Genomic DNA, 21,086 nt, shown 5'->3' on the forward strand with positions numbered 1-21,086 from the left:
AAAGGTGATCTACAAAACAAATGCAACCATAATGAATTATTTGAGTTATATGAAAATGAAGGGGAGGGAAAAGAAGAAAAATCTGGGTTTGACATTTAAAAATTACTTGAATTGCAGCTTATCCCATCAGGTAAAATAGACCTTAGTTTTAAGAGGGAGAGATGAGATACAAGGAGCAGAGGTGACATCTCCAAGCTCATACAGAGCTTCTGTCACAGGCAGGAAATCCACCACAACACTTCCTTGCAGAGCCATCTGTTCTGCCTAACCTTACTTGTGTTCAGGATGCTATTCCCAATTTCTTCTCAGTTTCCATGTGCCCAATCATTTTATCTGTGCTCCCTTCTTAGGCAGGAGAGAGCCTGCAATTATCTTCTTATTTATGTTTGGGCAGCAAAAACACCACTCCAGACTGTTCATTTCAACAGCAAACATCACAACTGCTTGAGTCATCTCTGCAATCCACAGGAAGCATGCAGTAAGTGTTCTCCTGTGTCACATCTAAACTGGACTTCGGTCTCAGTCATGCTTCTGAGCTCCAAGGCAGAACAAGCCTACATCCTCTGGTGGTGTGATGACCGCCACGGCTGCAGGAGCTGTGGGGTCCACTAGAAGCCCCTGAGCCATGCATTGAGCAGATTCGTTCAGATCTAACCCTCAGGACCCATCAAAATCAAAAAGCCTTTGCAAAGAAAGGAAGGAGATGCTACTAAAAGGCAATTAAAAGCAAATTTTATAACCACAGCTGTCTGGATACTTGAGTCATACAGCCTTTTTAACATCATGAAAAGCAAGACGAGTACTCAAGATCCCTAAAACCTTCAGCCAGTCCTTTGCACAGACTCACAAGATGAAGTTTTCGCATCCTTGGGAAGTCTCTCGGCAGTGCCTTTGTAAAGTTTTCTGATGTCAAACACATCTATGCAGACAGCTAGGAAAAATTAGCTGTTCATCCATGAGCAAGGGTAAGTGAGGGCCTTGTTGCCTCACAGAGCCCAGAGAAGTGGGTCCCAAAAGTACATGTGCTGAAGAGAAAAGCAACGAGTCCCATTTTGGTAGCTAGGTATTGAAATTGGCTTCTCTTAATTCCAAAGCCAGATCTTACCACTATTGGTAAGACCGGGAAGGAGGAGAATAGAGCTGAAGTGCCTCCTGATAGCTGTGCCACCATGACAGCACTTCTCCTTTGAAAAAAAGCCTAATACCCAGGTTGAATAATGATATAGTGTTAACAATGAACTGGCTGGTGTGAAGGCATGGAGTGATTTTCCCAAAGGGCTTATGCTCTGCTGTTTATCACCTCACCTCTAAGGTATTACAATCAGCCAAGCCACAGAGGGGAATTTGGAGCACTTCCCCAGGTGCCACCACAGCCCCAGGTGGCCTGGCTGCTGGTGTGTCTGCATGCAAAGTGAAATAAAAATATAAAATGAGCAAAAGAAAACACAGAAGAAGCGAGCCAGTTCTCCCATCACTCATATCAATGTTTTATAGCAGTGAACTTGGGCAAATACTTCTAAAAAGAAAGTGAAAGGGATCAAGGAAAATTGAAAATAGAAAAATTAAGATTTTAGTCACTTATCTCATAAAGACAACTGCCTGGAGAAGCAATTACTCACCGAGGCACAAAGCACAAATCAAAATGAGCATGAATCAAGAGTGCAGAATTGCTTGCAGAAAGCGAGAAGACGAACAGTAAGCAGCTCTGCAGAGATTCAATTCATCATGTCCACAGCCCCATAAGAGAGAGTGACTGATAGACATGGAAACATCCTAGCTGCTGAGGAACCCAACACTATCCCATTTCACATCAAAATGAACATAAGAAGAGGTTTGATTGGTAAAGGATAAGAGTTATCCATGAAAATCACCTGACTAGAAAACTACCAAAACAGCTACACCTCTGACACCAAAATCTAAATTTAAAGTGCTTTTTCTCATTCGTCAAGTTCTGGCCCACAAAAAAATGCAGTTTAATTGTACGGGCTGCCAGCCCATGATCACAGGTTGTATTTTATTTTTTAAAGAACCTGCTCTTTAATACAACAAAGTCACTAATCTTACTAATACTTAAAATCAACGTAAAATTGCTAATTATCATTAACTTGTTTATACCTTATCAAACATTTTGTTATAAAGATATTTCATTAGCCATGATAAAGCTTCTTCCAAGCAGCTCTAAAGCAGAAGAAAGGAAGACATTGCATTTGACCCACCCAGCGATTGTGAAGATGAAAGAAAGAGGAGATTTTTTTTATATATATACACATAATAAGACTACAAATATGTGAGCAAATTGACAGGATAATCAGAAAACTATAATTTAGGAAAGAGCAACAGATTTCTGTGTTGGGTCTGTCATTTGTCATTTAAGAGAGAGAATTACAGAGCAAAGGAGCCCTGGTGCTATGAGGAGTCCATCTTAAACCACAAATTTATCCTTGTTTTATATGTATTAAAACATATATGGAAAATGAAAACTCCTGAGGATTTGTTGATGCAACAAATGCTTTGATGGCATTTTGGAAAACGGGCTATTTACCTCAAAATATTTGCATTATAACACATGCAGTTACCATCTACATGTCTGCTTGAAGGTGTCCTCCAAGCCCCCGGAGAAAATAAATGGAGTTTCTCTAAGACTTAAGCACTCTTAATAAAAGAAATTCTGCTGTGCACTATGCAGGACCACAAATATCTATAATTAGCATGCTTCACTGCAATAATTAAACACTTGAATTTTCATTTCACATAGCCTGAACTGCTTCCACGTTATATTACAGATGCACCTCAGGAACAGTGCTGCTGGGAAAACAGTTCTGCTTGATGAAAAAGTAAATGTTATAAACTGTATTATTTCTCCCCAAAGTGGATTAAAAATAAAGACTTTTTCTCCTTTTTTTTTTTTTTAAAAGAGGGAATTCTGGGCTAAGAGAGATAACACCCACTATAAAATAGATCAATATGCATGGGCTAATGTTTTCATCTATTCTGCTTTAGATATCTCGAGTGCCAAATGGGACATTGCCAAGACACTCAGGATAAATTAAAGATGTTAGCAACGTTTATGTGAATCCTACTCAGTGAGAACATTGGATGGGATATTTTGCATGGAGTTTAAAATACTTCAGTCTAAGACATCATGAATTAGGTGGCCTTTCAAATATCCCAGCAAGACGCAATTATTTTTCAAAATCTATTTCTTTTGGTCATCTGTTTTAAAGATGATAGGAAATTATAAAAGAGAACAACGCAGTGATAGCCAGGTTTAAGCATTTGTTCTGCATGAGTCTGACTACCTCCTAACCCACTTTCATATTCCAATTTGTACTAAAAATAACAAGGACAACACAAATCACAAATCTTGCCTTACCCAGAGTCTCTAAGTGAAAGGACTGGAGGTGAAGGTGGGGGGAATTCTGTTCTCCTACTGGTACTCCAGATGCAGTACTACCATCATACACCTCATACAGACCTACAGCTAAAGCAACTTAAGTTGGTATTTTCTATTAAACTATAGAAGGTGCTAAATTAAGAGCAGAGTGTTTCTTTTCTCTATGCTTCAGGAACATTTCCCCCATTCTTCTCTCCCCACACCAGCCATAGATTTAAGAAATGGCAAACAAGCCTTGCAGTGCTCACTGATGGCACATGTGAAGGTGGAGAATGATGCTATCGAAGCTGAACTGAGAATTGACAAAAGCACCAGGTGAATTATAAGGGAAATCAATATTAAATCAAACACTTGGAGTTGAGGTTGGCTGCAATTTGTGATTGTGATATCTAATTAGGAAACGTTACCGGGTCAGACGAAGTTTAGCAAGTTGCTGAGTTTAGTATGTATAAAGGGCTACTTTCATATATAGAAAACAAACAAAGGGGTGGGGCTGACAGCAATCATGAGTGTTTCACTTAGGAAGGTTCCCCACACCCAGGGGAAAAAAAAAGGCAGCCTTTATTTGGAAAATTTACTTTACACAGATGGTTACAGCTGTGGTTAGTGCCTGAGGAGCAGGGTGAGGAGCTCTTCTGAGAGCTGCCTCAGGCAGCAGTGCTGTCTGTTAGGGATGCCCTTCTCACTTTCTCCAAATCCCACTTCACCCAAAAGGACCTTAACCACTTATTTTAAGCACATGTGCTAGTTTTAATCATCAAGGAGGAGGCCAGCAAAGAATGCATAAAGAGTCTACACGATACCTCGAAAGTCCCATACCTGGCTGTTTACACTTGAAAGAGCAAAGTAACCCCAAAACTCATGAGGAATCAGGGGCAGAAGAGTTATCAAGGTGTTACAGTGTTATAACAAAAGAGATGTGTGTGTGTGTTTTCTACACCAGTGGATTAATAAAGCTTTGGCCCACATGTTTTCAAAGTCAGACCTTCGGGAGAATTCTCTGTAGACTTGAGCAATGTGAACATGACTTTCCTTTATTTAGGGGATGCGACCATAAAGGTGTCAGGTTGCCACAAAATAGCTTTAATCCAATTCCTAAAGATAACAGCATCTGTGGAAGCAGGTTTTAAGTCATCTGTGTAAGACCCTGAGACGCCTTCCTCCAGGCACCGGCGACAAATGCAACCTGAAGGCAGCGCGGCCATCGCTTACCGCTGTCAGCTGACGTTTGCTGCTTTTTTATCTGCCTGCCAGCCCGTGTAATTTTATTGATGCTGAGACCGTGTTCACACTGGAAAGTGAGAGGGAGAAGGGAGAGTTATTTGGCTGGCAATACACAACAGGACATGCTTCTGTGTGACATTTAAAGAAGCGGTAACTCTGTCTGGTGGCACCCGCCTGGCTGTAGCTCAGTGCTTGACACAGCACAAGAACAAGTCAGAGGTGGTGAAACCCCCAGATATGAAGCTCAAGTCGTCCTCCAACAACCTGCTGCCTGTGTCCATAGCTCTATTTAAACATCCTTTGTACTGGGAGACTGGGGCAGTAACTCATGGGTTTTAAAGGATATAGCTGCTTTCTTCCATTCTTCCTCTTGTTGCTTGTTTGTGCTGCTCTGAATATCCAATGAAACATCCTCAGGTTAACCCCAGATCTGCACAGTCAGTAATTACTCCAGATGTCACATTCTGGCTGGCTGAAAATTTCTTTTCGAGATCGCCGCCTGCAAGTTTGCCAAAGAAAGAGGGCATTTTGACAGCAGCATGCCTTGAAATCCAATTTTGCCGTCAAAAAGTTCAGTCACTAAAGCAGATTGCACGGGAATAAAAATGAAGCTACCAGCCGTAAAACTGGAGAGTCATAAAAATTACTCTAAAAAAAATAACAAATTTAGTTGATCTAGTTTTCTTTGATCAAATTGAATAGTAGAATTATGACCCTGACAGAAATCAAAGAAATCTTCATCTTTACTTTAGGTACTGTACTACACAGTCTCTTCCACAGCTACCTAATTCTGCCAGCTGGCATTGAAGGAGTATACTTCATTCACACTAACCAGATGAAATAAATCATATTTCATTTTCAGTATTCAAACAAATCCCTACACTAAAAGCTATTCTGAGGTTGTTTGGAAAATGTTAAGGCTGAGCCTGAAGGAAAAGTACAGTAAAAAAAAAATCCCCAAATTTTCATCTTGACTTATGCATTTTAAAACAGAAAAAAAAAAAAAATAAAAGCACTATATATTAAATTAAGGTCCTTAACCTAAAATCAGACTAGATTATAATAATTTGTTTAAAAGATTAGCATATTAATGATTTATCCAGCTTAGATAAATAACAATCAGTTACAATCTAGAGATATGCTGACAAATATAGTTGACCACCTGGACAGCAAGACTGATATAACTCATGCAGCTACCCATTTGCAGCTCTGTAATCAGATTCTACAGCACAACAAGAAAATCCAAACTGCCGTGCCCTTGACTGAATACGTGGCAGCTGTGCACCCAGTCACCACCTTGACAGAGTCCTCGTAGTAGCTGTCAAGGAGCCCAAGATTTCTGGTGAATTATCCCCTGCCTGCAGTTCAGACCTCAAAAACACATCGTGTGGGCCGCCACGTACCCTCAGTGCCTTTCCTGTTGCTGTGGTCAGTGTTTTGCCATCTGTCAGCAGACAAGGTCTCTCCGTATAGCTCAGTGGGCACGGTGCAGTACATCAGCTGTCAGTAGATCAGCCTGCGATGGCTCTTCCTGCTCTTGCACCAGCATTCATCCACCCTGAACTACACAGGGGACTGCATCTGCCACTAGTGAGAAAAAGGCTTGAAGGTTGGTATTTCCCCCATCTTGCAAGAGGTGTGATTATGTCCCTTGAAACAGCTTCTCCTTTCCCCGTTGTCCATCACACAGTGTCCTCCTTTCCTGAAGAGGAAGACTCCTCAATTTCAAGATCCACACGCCTCCATGTAACTGATTATCTAGAGGACTGTAAGTATTTTTGTCTCCCATAAAGCCATCCAGCTGAAATTCTCCATTTTACCTTAAGTAAGAGAGCTATGTTTCTTCCAAATGCTTGCTTTACTGCTACACATTTTTAATCATGCTGTACCAAGCATGGTACTACTTCCACACATGAAAAAAATCCTTAGTTCAAAAATCAAATCTTTTTTAAAAAAAAGTCATATTCACATTGTTCAAATCTTTAGTTTGATGCAGCTCTACACCAGTTCCACTAACTGGTACACTGTTGGTGTAAAACTTTTTCTACCTAGCAACTCCATCAAAATCAATCCCTACAAACCTTAGCACCAAGTGAGAATATTTGTGGTGAATATTCTGGCTGTAGAGTGGCAGGGGCTGATGTTCATTGCAGTGTGACGGTCCCCAGACCTGTGCCAACGTGGCTCTGGTGCTCCACCAAGCAGCCAGCCCGTGGAATGGGTTGGGACCATGAAGGTTTCTTATAGACAAGGCAGAGCCCGTGTGTCTCTGCTGCTCTCCTGAGAAACATCGACAAGTGGCTGTCACAACTGGGTTTTTAATTGAATTTCTTTCCCTACTTACCATCTTCGGATGGAAATATATAGATTAATTTCCTGTGTTTATTGCACAGCTGTGAATAACCGCATGGGAGCACATACTGAGGTGGTAGAAAAACTCCAAGCACAATGTAATACCCAAAACAGTAGAAAAACTCCAAGCACGGTATAATACCCGAAACAGTAACACCTCCGTCACAGAATAATCTCAGCTTTCCTCCCTCTCCTACCTACGATTTTGCTAGAAGAATGCTATTGTGTATTGTTTCCTTTGGAAAGGTGATGGGCTGAGAAGACTAAGAGGAATATGAACTCTCCTATTCCCAGAATGAATCAATTACTGGAAGATAAAAAGAAAAATCTGTGGGTGACAGGCCCACACATCACCTGCACAACAGAAAGAACAGCACTGCTGCTCCACCTGGCTTAGTATTAAGAGGATAAACACACTGAAAACCTCGAGAGTATCAAACATGGTAATGGGAGCCTTACAGATGCCCATGCCCGCCAACCAGCTGGCTATTATTGATGGATTTCAGGTACAAAGCTGGGCTTTCAGCACTGGCTACACCTGTGAAAAGCTACCATGCTATTCTGCTCCAGAGTAGCCAATCTTACTGCTTTCTTTCCTCCTTCCAAAACACCCCTTCTGAGACAGGAATTTAAAAAATACCATCCTCAAAGCTGCATTTTGTCATCAGTCCTCAGGTGTCTATATATATGTTACAGGGGGAAGTAACGGGAGCTGCTTATTTTTGCATTCAATTCAATCCATTTGTTTTGGAAAGCCAGTTTTTAATCATTCCCAAGTTGAGAGCTCACACTGAAACATTTCGGGCTGGTTTCATGACTAACTGTGGCAGATTTATAAGGGAGACACTGACAAGATCTGAAGTATAGAATCATTAATGTATTGCTACAGTAACCCCAGAAACATTCAGTGATTTTTATTGGAACATACATATTTCTTCAAGACGGTTCATGACACCTTATCAGATTTGCTTCTGTAAAGAAAGTTTTCATATTGTAACTAAGCCATTTTACTGTTGCTGTGGTAACTACAGTACCAGTTAAAAAAAGTTAACCTCAGAACAAATGCAATTGCTATGTAAAACTCATAGCCAAGTTTTCTTCATTATCTAAACAAGGAAAGAGCAGTGCTAGAAATAGATATGAATTAAAATTCAACAGCAATGGAAAGTTGGAAATCTGAAACTAAAGATCAGCTTTTCAGTTCAGTGTCCAGCCCCACCTGTTTGCCTTCCACTTCATTTGTAGTGGACTGGTGTGACCTGCTGCTATTTGTGTTTTGGAAATCACCACCTCTTTTTTGATGCTCGGAATCACTTCTTTTCAACCCAAGAATTTCACAATCATAAACCATCAGAGTAGCGATGTATAAGAGCAGAATGGTTTTTGATACTATTTTGTTTAGGGAAATTATATTCACTGCAGATTAATATTCTCTGGTTCATTTTCAATTAAAAGTACTCTGCACTTATTTTATGTTTCATTCCAAAATCAAAACATAGGGCAAAATAGTGTGCATAAAATCCTGGCTTCATCAGAGCAGAGGTTTATTTGATCACCTTCAGTGCAGCCATTGCTCACCTTCCAGACCCACCATATTAAAAAGAAATATCAGGAAAGCACAGAATTCGTGGGATTTTATCCCAACTCTAGTAGTAAGTTAGACTTTATGCAGAAGCAGAAATTTTGTACCATTCTCTTCCAAAATATGACTGCAGTTTAGCCTATTATAGGTGGATAATATGTTAAAACCTGCACTGTACGCTCAAGAACAATAATTTTTGAAATTCTCAAGTCAGATCTGTTCAGGTCTGGAAGCATTTCATAAGCATGCCTGTTCTTACTTTGCAAAATTGATACTGTTTCATTAAGGCTGAGGAAGGAAGGCTGTTGAACAGCAGCACCCTCCGGAACCAACGTCATCTCCTTTAATCAAGGAAAATAACATTCATAAATCATTTGGTATTTTAACTTATTCAACAATGATGGTTACAGTCGACGCATGTTATTTTATGGTCTCCATTGCATCTCATATGCAAATGGATTTTTCTTAGAGCATATAACAATAAATATTGCATGCAGAGATATTGGATTGCTTCCACTTCCTTGAACTGAGTTGTTGCACGTAGTTATACGCTAATATCTGCACGACAAAGCCCTCAGGGCAAATAGTGTTATTTGAAAAATTCAGCCTCAGCTGAGGCAGGAACAGAGTTACAACTGCACATAGCAAGGGCCAACAACTGTGCACAACGCTTATACTTCAAAAATAGGACTTGATGGTAGAAAAACTTAGACTGCCAGCTCTGTAGAGATGCAGCTACAGAACTGCACAGGAAAGATGACTTGAAGTTCAAGTCATTTGAAATCTGTTCTTCCCCCTTTTGGCAGCATCATTGCAGGCAGGTCCACTGCCCTATTTGTACTTTCTCAGTTACAAAACGGACAGGATACAGGAAATCCAGAGAAAACCTGGTTCTGCAGCCCTTCAAGATTATTGCCACACCAAAGTATTGTTCATGTGATTATGGGGGCTTTGAATTCTCTTTTAGAAAGCTATAGCACGGTGAAAATCCTTTTCTCAGCCTACTGAAGCTCTATTATTTCCCATTCAGTTCTGTGGGACAGTGGGACACCCCCCAGAAGGATTTGCCCACGTGTACAGTAATGACACACTGGTAATTGCACAGCCACTAAAATAATCCATGAGTCTCTGGGAATGAGACCTCGGAAAGGTCACGGACTCCCTCATTATCTTTCTGCTTTCTTTTGTTTCCCTGCTCTGCCCTTTCTCATCCTGTGAAAATGCTTCTGAATGCTAATGCCACAGTCCTTGGCATCCTCTTCACCAGTCGTGTCAGCATAATTAATTAGGATGGTAGAACAAACACCATTTCACACAGGTCAGGTAAACCCATTTTGACACCAAAGGAAGAGCAGACCCAGGAGGACGATGCAAAGTGCCTATCAGGAAACAGTGAAGAAGAAGAACAACAACAAAATAAAATAGCTAGAAGCAATGGGATGAAACAGAGAGAAATGCAGCCTGCCTGTCCCTGGAAGTGTATTATACCAGGGAGTCACCTCCTGGGAAGGATGCTGGAAGCGAGACCGGAGGTTTGAGGCTCTCCATAGACAGAGTTAGACCCTGCCTTTAGGCACAATGTGGGCACAGAACGGTGTATGAGAGCATTTATGGCTCATTTTCCTCTTTCCTTTTGCCCTGCAGGCTGGCAGCAAGATTGGCACTGAAGTGTTTTCCTATTGATCTGACCACTCCTAGCCCTTCCCACTGCCTGCGAGCCCTTTCCAGGGACTCAGTTAACTAGAACAAATGCATTTATGTCTCTCTATTCATCCTTTTACACACACACGTTGCAAAAAGGTCATTAGAGATAATGCAGCCTTTAATACCACGGAGTATTTCTGCGTCTTCAGCGAACAAGTCGTTCTCCTCAAGCACAGCCTCCCACGTGCTACCCCCAAGGAACAGGAGCAAAATGCTATCGCTGCTTACAAGATGTTCGGCGTGCTGAGGTGCCAGGATTCCTCCTCAGTTAACGCAGGTGCCGGTGAGAGCTGCCGCAGCCGTATTTTGGGCTTAGAAACACAAGGAAACATCCCGTATGTCAGAATTCCCCCTTGCAGTCGGAGGGTTGCCCGGATGGGAGGTTTCAGAGCAATATCCTGGTGGCAAGAAATCCTGCAGTGTCTATCCAGCCAACACCTTTAGCTCGTCCTCACTGCACAGTCAGCATGAATAAGCTTAATTAAAGCAGCTCTCCCCTGGGACCCCACACCTTGCTCGATCTGGCTGTCAGACAGGCAGCTGCTGGCACCAAGAGCAAGACAGCTCATGAGGAAAACCACTCACTGCTCCAGTCTGCTTCACCCTGGTGAAGTCAGTTACATTTGAGCCCAACTGGCTTAAAATGCTTTTTAATTTGGGGGCACTACAGCTGCTACTTGCCTCAGTGTATTATCCCAAAGCTCAGGGTGCCACAGGATAACTCTTTGAGTGGAGAATAACAAGCAACACACGTTTTTCCCTTTATTTTCTTGGTATAAGACAAAGTTTGGTGGAGGAATGTTAATTTCTGGATCTCTCACCTGACTGATCAAACCTAGTATTTTTAAATTTCTATTTAAACTGAACAACTTCAAGTGTCAAAACATTGCTTAGTGGTATTAATATATTGATTCTTACATCCCCTGACACATGAAGAACACAGCTCCATTGACTGAGTGCAGAATTGCTCCGTTTCTGGTTATTTTAAGTGTCAGAATGGTCAAAACACTACATGTGATCCCATAGCAAGGAAGGATGTGTGACCAGATTGTTCCCATCCCATGCATTAGAAACAGATTGTACGAATGTAGGGGAGGGGAATAATGACTTTTGATACCATGCAGTTGAAGGAAAACATCTGAAACACGAAAGCCTGAAGAGACAGCTCAGAATTTTGTTGTCATTTGTTTGCTGTCAGCCTTTAACAGACCGAACTCTGAGCAGGAATCCTTCAGGAGAAATAAACTGAGACTGAAATAAAAATGGACAAACTCCTACTTTAACTAAGTTATGGTAAGCAGGGGGATGGCCTGGGAGAAAGGAAGGCTCAGGCATCACAGAGAGGCAGAAATGTCAGCAGGGGAGGAGAGGTGAGCGATTACAGACAGATGAAAGCAGAGCAGCACAACAGAGGTATCACTGGTGAAACCCAGCTGCTTCAAACAGCAGGTGGGTTGGAGGTACCAAAACCCCATCTAGCTATTGACGTGGTGAGCTTGAGCATCCAGCAGAGCATTTAATTTCAATTTGCAGGGTCAGCTCTGAGCACGTCTTGTAGCCTTCCCTTGAAAATCTGCTGGGATGCTACAAGACAGAGAACTTGGGGAACACCCAGTGTGCAGACAGCACAGGGTTGTGTTGGGCTGCAGGAACGGGAGAGATTTCCATCAGCAGTTATCTTCCCTGCCATTTTTAATACTTCTGATGTAGAGGTCCACACCTCTAGCACAGCTTTTCAGCAGGCTCTGTGGGAATTTATTTCTTCTCCTCAAAAAACTGCTTTTCAGTTTCAAACAAAAATAGGTTTGTCAACTGGATGGATTTGATAGTTAGATAAATGTGTTTTATCAGCGGAATGGATTAGGCTGTTTGCATTTTGTCACCGCAATCTCAATCCATCCTGCCAATAAAACATATTTCATCAAAGCTTTAGGCCACCATGCTAACAGAATGTGTTTTGTCAACAGCCTAAATCCATCCTGTCAACAAAATCCATTCCGAAGGAAAATAACTCAATCTCTTCTGTCAACATCAGGAGCAAAAACTTGGTTGTTAGTATATGAAAAACAAAAACAAACCCACGGTTAACCATCCGTATTTTCAGGCCAGAATGAGAAAAACACAAAAGTGGCCATCAGCCTAGCATATGTAAATGAAAACAAAGGGGAAAATTAAGTAATGCATAAGCATTTCCTGCTGTGATTGGGATGTGAACAAGCTGTGGAGGTGTCCAAGCCACCACCCAGACCTCAGAACTGAACATCTAGATCCCAGACATGTTGGTTAATGAACGTGAATTTATTAAGAAAACTCAAAGGCTTAGTACACAAATTAGAAAAGTGCATGGAAGACGGAGAGCCAGAAAGCTGATTTCTCTTGCTGACAGAAAGCCACAGTGGCAGAAACATAAATAACACTGTTTGGGGCTTCATCCTGTCCTTTGTGCTTTAATTAGGACACAAATTAAGTGGACTGATCCAGCTGTTACAGTCAGCCCTTATTCCTTATCTGTGCCTCTGTTTGCTGGGGCTTTCTACAGCCATTTTAAGGCACAGAGTAGATTTTGTGTACAATGATAACATCAGGTCAATGAAAGAGCCTTTCATAAGAAGCTGCAGCACAGCGGGGAGCCTTTTAAGATCATAGGCACATAAATAGAAATGAATATGCTGAGTTTGGAAGGACATGATGATAGGTGGCAATCATGTTTGTGTGTGCATATGTACACACATTTAAGTAATAACTATAACTGTACAGAAGCAATTACAGGATGAAACCGTTCCTGTGCTCCCTGGAGAGCAAATTCATACAGCAAGCTCCTCCTTTCCCTCCCCTTTTCAACTCTCAATAATGTAAGATTCACTTCCAAAATCTATTAAAATAGTCTCTAAGAGCAATTGCAGATATTAAAGCCTGATAGCTCCAACTCCTCTCCTTGTAAAAGAGGCCTGGCTCCCTGCTCATTAGTGCTCTCAAAAGTGCATTGTGAATATTAGCAGTAGCTTTCATTCCAAGCCCTCAGTCAATACAGATTGATTGTTATCATATAATAAAAGTCAGACAGGTTGTTAAAGGGGGTTTGGTGCCTTTGGGTGCCTACCTTGAGGTGCTGTAAGAAAGCGTGATTTTCCTAAAGCACAAGCCATATACCTGCTTTCAGAAAAGAGTCTCTGTCAGTAATCTTAATCGAGGTGTCCAAAATCAACTGCCTTTTAAAAAGTTATATTCACTTTCTTTTCTTTTGAGTAAGGCCCTGCACTGCGTTACACACACATAATGTAAAGGATGTAGCATAGTCATGGGAGCTTGAACATATAATGTCAGGGTTGGGCTCTTTGGCAGGATACCTTATTAGATACATCAGAAACTATCCTGGATACAAAACAGCTGATTTTTTTTTTCATGATGATGTTTGTTTCTCTCCATAATTAGTCATTGTGGACTCTTAAGCCTTAAACATCAAAAGTCAAAAGAACTTAATAAAATGTTACTTGGTTAAGCATTCCCATGACTTAAAACAACTGCTTTATTTCGTAATCCTTGGAATTGGTATCATCAGAATAGCCTCAAGCAGGGGGAGGTGAGAGACAAGATGTAAGACACTTAATAATCAAAAGCAGATAAAATCTAACAAATCAACTCTTCTCCAATAACTAAAATGAGTATATTAATATGTAATCCTGGGGCCATTACAAAGCAAACTTCATTTGATATCTTAGCCTATCCCAAATCTTGATATGAGCACAAATAAAAAGAAAAAACTCATGTTGTGAAAGAGGCCTCTGAGTAGTTGGTACTTGATTAAAAATTCATCTTGAGCAACAAGACGTCAAATAGATCACTGCCTGCTAACGAAAGTCCTGCATCATTAAATTAATTCCATTTCTTCAGTTGCTCACTTCAGCATTTCTCTACTTCAGGTGAAATTCTTGCTATTTTAAAATTGGCTTCAGCCTCCTTTCAAAAGGAGCCTTACCTTCCTCCAGATGGTCTCCGCTAATTATCAGCCTTTTGTGCTGCTCTATTTTGGGCTGTATTGTGAAGTGAAAGGATTCATTTTAATCACACGAAACAGAGTAATAAAATCATCTCCATGGGGAACGCCACGATGTTTTTTTTCACCTACAGAATAGTCTTAAGTGTTTAATGATTTATTGATGTAGTTGCTTTGGCTTTATAAGCTTTCTAATTCTGTTTAATATGCATGCTGTCTTCCAGACCCTTGATTACACCACTCGCCTTGATCATTTACAACTTCAGATCAGCTTAGCAGGCTCTTCCCAAGTTCTGTTTCATAACACTTGGCAAATAAATATAAACAACAGCAGTAGGTATTTATTTTTCCTATTAATAGAGGTTCTTGTATCATGACCCCTGGAAATGGGATGCTGTGCCCTCATCAATAACAGGACCGAGTCCTTTGGGACAGGGATCATCTATTACATACCTGTGCAGAAATTCACACCACTGCAGAAATCTTGTCCTCATCTCAGGAGAATAAATGTCGTCTCTGAATGCCAAATCCTTGTCTGGGTCTTACAAGCACTAATCCACTGACAGTTTTACAGAATGACTTCTGCTCTCTCATTAAATTCTTCTATATGTAGATTCAGCCATCGCCTGTAAATTGATAACAGGGGATATTCAGGCCAAACAGCTTCAGAAACATCAGTGCTGACCTGGCAACTAGGAAAACAAAGGTTATTTGGTGCAGTCAAAGCTATCGGTCACATTGACAACATGAACCAAAAGGAGAAATAAAAATGTGGTTTGCAGTAGTAATGCAGAGCACACTAATGAGCTGTTGCTGACACAGTTCAGCATCAGGGCCAAATAAAACACATCAGAAGGAAAAAAATGTGTGTGCATGCATAGACAGACACACATACATGTGTGTGTGTACATATATATATAAAATCTAATATATACCATCTACATACACCACCATACCAGAAATGTGTATGCAACAACAACCTCTGTAATGCGTCTGGATCTCACCTGGTTCCTCTCTCTGGACTGTGACAGCCTTCTGAATACAACTGAAATTTCCCTGTGACCATATTTCCACTCTACCTAGAATAAAAAGCCACACAAAGCAACATACTCATATTCATTATCACCATGGACAAAATAAGTAGTTTATTTTACTTTTAAGAGCTTACTTCTAGCTCATACTCAGTGCCTGTACGTTTCCAGGGCAGGATTCCTGTATTTGCATTTTTATTAAAACCTTATCAAGTCTAATGCCTTCATTTGTCATGGTACAATTATGTGGAACTGGAGATTAGGCAGAGTCTTACATGCCCCAACTTTTAGGTATTTTATCATACCCTTGTAGTGATGGTGGTTATCAAGCCAATGGCCCCCTCTACCACCACATGAATTAATGGTTACTTTGCTCCCACCGTCTGTAGGAGGAGCTTTATTTTTCCAGTGATGCTTCCTTGACAAACTGCCTCTCAGTAATATCAGAGCTGCCATTAGAAAGCCAGCCATGTGGTTTGTCCCAGGCATTTGCAGAAGGGCTGTGTGGAACAGACACTGATTATAAGTGAACTCACATAGAAAACGTTCAGATAAGAAACCAAAGGAATCACTGTTAGCCCTTAATCCTAGCAATTTTAAGAAAGAAGCAGCAGGTATATAACTCAAGGAAACTTTCTCTGCAAGTGCAAAGGACACTGTGTGCCCCTGCAAAATCCACAGCACTCTTCCAGACTTCTGAATCATCTCAGCTTAGTCAGGCAAACACCTCTTTTCTGAGGAAAAAAACCCTCTCTGATGCACTTCACTTTCCACAAACAAAACACTGTGTCTGTAATGCCGTCCTGCAGCATAAATTCATCCGATAATTGGATCTTAAACCACAGCTTTGAAATTAGCACTTCTTTCTGTTAAATGTATTTCAGCTGAAATGTTCACATTATTTAATTTTGAGGATGACAGGACCATATTTTTACATACGTGTGAGTGTTGGACATGCAAGCTGAATGTATCACAGACCTTCATCGCCACAAGGACTTCTCCAAATTCAACTTTCTCCCTGTTTTCACAGCTCCCATTGCTTCACCGTACATATGCAGGCATATATAGTATGAAATATAGAAAACAGAAATAGTATGTAAAAGATTCACAGCTGATTCACACACCAAAGTTTTTATGATGAATATTTCGTCCTACAGAGGAGGGATTTTGCGTGACACAAGAGCAAGGCTTTCAGAAATAAATGCAAAGATATTGCTTGCTGTAAACCTGGAAGCTCTGCAAGGGATAGGCAATAGAGTGGCCAAATGCCATCATCTCTGGGGTAAAAAGAAAGATGTCTGATTGCTAAAAGTACCTCTGAAAATTTACCCATCAAGATAGAAGATAAGACAGTGGCCAGCTATCCTCAACCCTTTCCTTGAGGGTTCATGTTACTAACCTCAAAACGATTCAAAACCCGAGTGCAATACCAACAAGTCTTAACTCCCAGTGAAGTCAGAGGGAAAACTTGAACTAAAATTATTTAGGGAAGAGCTGAGTGGACCCGATTCCCCTTTTAGTCTGTTATGACTCCATTAAATTCACCCGAGTAACTCCCAGGTGTATGAGGAACTGTCTCCATCTGAAGCCTGCCTGCAGGTCTGATCAAAAGGAGATGTAATAAGGGATGGCAGCAGTCGTCTTGTATGGAAGCTTTCCTAGCTTGCTCTCAAGCTTGTTTGGTTCAGAGAGCAAAGATCCATATTAGCTGGAAATAAATAGCTTAACAGACTAAGTATTTCAAAGTGGACCTGTAGCAGATGGATAGCATCATTTTTACTCATTAATTCTCCAGAGCAGGAGGAGCCTCTCACCTGAGCTATTACCTAAGCTTAATGAAAGAGAGAAGCGGAGAGGAAAAACTGGAAATGTTTGTCTCTAAATCTTTAAGCGTCCTTTTATCCTTTCTGTGAATCCCATTATAGGCATTGGGCAGAATCACAAAACAACACTGTAAGGCAATGAAGAGCTACCTCCTTTCTCTGCTTATTTTGAGCTCAAAAGCATCTATTGGTTCCATGCAGTGGATTTCCTGGATGGAGAAGAGATGCAAATCAGTCCATGGCTGGCCAAGAGCTTCCAGCTGTTTGCAGATTGGATTGGGGAACAATAGCAGGCTGACATCTCTTCTTTCTCATTTCAGTTACAGATATGCTGCTGCTCTTGTTGTCATTTATTAACCGTGGATTAATTGACATTCCCTTGAACTTGATGTGGAAAGGATCTTCCCTAATCCCTTCTCTTAACCCAGCTTTCGAGTTCTGCAAAGTTACTTTCAATGTGAGCAAACGTTATTGCATCCCCGGAAAAATTTGCAACAAAGCAATGAGGTGGGCTGACGGTGCTCTGAAGCAACCAGCGGCTAAATTGTTGGGAAAAAACCTCGCTTGGCACGTAATATTGTAAGCAGCAAAGCTAGTTTGTAGCAGCACAGAGGAAAAGAGGCTTAACAGCCCAAGCATTGCATTTCCAGCACCATAAAGCTGGTCAAATAAAGGAAAAAAATTATGCATGTATAAAGCCATTCGATGATAGATGGGGAGGATTAAGCTCTGTTGAGTAAGTTATCCCCTGCAGAATGTATTTCAGCCTTACCATACTGTTGGACAAATAATGGGCAGATTAACTGGCTAAATTTTGCACAAGATAATGTTTCCTAGGGTTGTAAACCATCCCTTTAACATACCAAATTTGAAAAAAAAAAATTAAAAAATTGAGTAATGAGTAATTTTTTTTCACTTTGAAACTTGTTTTCTGTAAATTCCTCTCCCCCTGCTTAAAATATATATATATATATATATATCTGCACAGAAGAACACAATAAAATTAATCTGCATCAAGTTCTAAAATGGATTTATTAAACTGTACTAAATCCCCATGAAGACTATTTGTTCAGTGCAGTTTAATATCATTCGTAAGTGGAATATGATAAATTGACCTAAGGCTACTCTGAATCTAGATGTGAATTAACAATGTGGTTTAATTAATCCACTCCAACTTCAAAATCTCTGTTACTTAAAAAAATAAAAAATAATAATAATAAAAAAAAACAGAGCTTAGAAGTTTGTCAGCACTGTGGCAGTTAAGAAAATCAGAAAAAAACGTACAAGTATTATTCCAGTTCCTGTTCCACTATGGATTATTTTCACACAGAAGTCTTTGTTATGCCAAAGTGGTGTAAAAGACCCTCACAATAAATGACCTGCATACATCTTACTCGAGTCCCCTGGCTGCAAGTGAATACCTGTGCCATCACTTAAATTTTCCATAAAGGGAACAAAGCCATTTTTCTTGCCTTCCTGTCTGCTTTCTCCTCCCAAATCAAATAAATTTTAGATATTTAAATGAATTAAAAGGTAATAAATCCTCACCTGAGAAATGGTAGAAGCTCATAGCAAACACTGTGCTTAAATAATTTAGAAAAATGACCTGCTGTGATATTCTGCCTTCTGAAGTTCAGGTATTTATTAGATTCCCTTTCTTTGTGCTTTGGTCCTTTCATGAATATCATTACATCAGCAAAGGTGTCCCATGCTACAGGAATGGTTGGGTGGCTTAGTGAACCTTTAACAACTCCTCCTGTTCCTTTCTGATGGCTGTGGCACCTTCAAAGGAGAGCAATGATACGGTCCATAAATTGTGTATGGCCTAAACAAGTATAGACACAGAGAGTGGTAACATTTCTGATGTGCAGAGCTATGCATCTTCTCAAAATCCTCCCTAAAACCTCAACAACAAAAAACAATTTACTTCTCCAACTCCAACAGAACTACACTGGGAGTAAATATTCTTTTCTTTTCCATTCATTGCCTTGCCTGTAATTCTCTGGGCACAGACTGCTTCTTCATGTCTCTGGGTACAGATTAGCACAATGAGCCCATGTCTCTGCTGCACCATCCATCAACAGAATTAATTAATGGAATACAAACACGCTTTCTAAAAATTTTCACACATTTTTCTGCTCTCTAAATAGATTTCTGTCACTATAAACATGCTGCAAAGAATACCCTGTCTGAATCCCCATATAGGATGCCTGAGAAGGAAATCATTTACCTGAAGGAAATATAGAGCTGCAAATTCCAACTACTTTGATAACCTTGTTATTCAGAGGTCAGCCAAACCAATGCTTGAACTGGAACACAACGTCTACCTACAACTGCCTACCGACATGAAAGGACTGATAGGACAACAGTTTAGCTGTGAATCTGCCTTTCTGTAAAACACCTAGCACAGTAAGAGCCAAAAAATTAGTTTTTCTAGGCCTTAAGTCAATAAAAATATTAATTCTTCCCAAGAAGACCACAAGCAGAACTAAGCTAGGAACAGGTTGCCCACAGGCATGTGATTCAGGTATTCATTTAGATATGGGGAAAAAGCGACCTAGGAAAATAGGTAGATCTATTTCCAAAGCTGAGTTACTGAAAATTGGTTTCACAAGGTGACATACCTGATTCAGATGGTACCGTACCTAGTTTGGCATTCAGTACAGCAGCTATCACAGACAACACGTCTGATTGAATAGGTAGCACCCTCTGGTCAGTTCAGCAGATGGACCACCTGAGGAGAGGTGTGATCTGTTATCAAATAAAGTCTAAGATCTGTTATTAAATAAAGTCTGTTTGGGTGGATTGCCTTTTTCTGTCCATGTGAACCAAGGTAAATTTCCATGGGAGGACACTTGTAACTTGGAAGGGCTGAGTTTCATTTGATTGGCAGCTGTCACTCAATAAGCCAGCATCCCTGCCCTTGCACAGACCGTGGGGTGTCAGATGCCAAATCCCTTCCCTCATCTCCCAGATTTCTTCAGCTCAGGGCCCTCACATTGCCGAGACTCCCAAACAAGGTATTTCATACCTAGTTTATAATAAATGTCCCCTGACAGATATTGAGCCCACACTGGTAGGTAACTTAATCAACAGTCAGTCTCCAGCAGTCCGTACAGCAAATTATAGCTGGCATTTAATAGAACTGCAAAGCAGAAATAGCTTTAACACACCAGTTGGTATTTTAGGCTACATAATAAATTTACAGCTACCCAGTTACATATCAATTAATAGCACTAAACATCTTTAATGTATTAACAAAGAAGTCATTCAGATATTAAAATTTGGATTAATTAAAGCAGCAATGAGGTTTTAAGTGTCCGATATTTTAAAATTCACCTGATCTTTTCAGTCATTACAAAAGGACCTTTAGCCAACATTTATAACTGCCTCGTAAAATTAAAACTGTAGGGAAAATTAGAACATGCACTTGCAAATATTGCTACAGTGCACTCAATTCCAGGTCAGCCCAGGGCACAGCCGCAGCCCCAAAGCAGCAGAATTAAACAAAGAGCTGCTCCAGAAACCATGTTATCATTTGAGGTGATCTGTACTTGCAGCAGATCACTGAACACATGGAAATCAAGTAAAGTCTTCGATTTATAACCCCACGGGTGACTCTGCTTTTCCGTATATTTACCCAGCAGTTTGTGGCTGGCTGACTGGGCTACAGAGTTAACTGGAAAAGAAGCAAACAGGAGCACGAGAGCTGTGTCTGAAGTGGCACCTGCTGACCTGTAAATATTAAGGCAAAGAAAGGGAAGAATAATAGGTCAGACTTATCCCGACACGAGCTTTTAACACAGAGTTACCTCCAGGATGATTATGGCCCACTCTGAGATGCATTTTTTGTGCTGATGGTTTCACAGTTTGCAGCATGTCTGTGTGCTTGCTCCCTAAGGCCAAAATGAAATGTTTACGAGAACACCAAGGCAGTGTTTTTTCTTCACAGGTCTTTACACATCGTCAGTGCAGACATATT

Source organism: Netta rufina (assembly GCF_964035555.1).
Source record: "Netta rufina genome assembly, chromosome: 27".
NCBI classification, from domain to species: domain Eukaryota; kingdom Metazoa; phylum Chordata; class Aves; order Anseriformes; family Anatidae; genus Netta; species Netta rufina.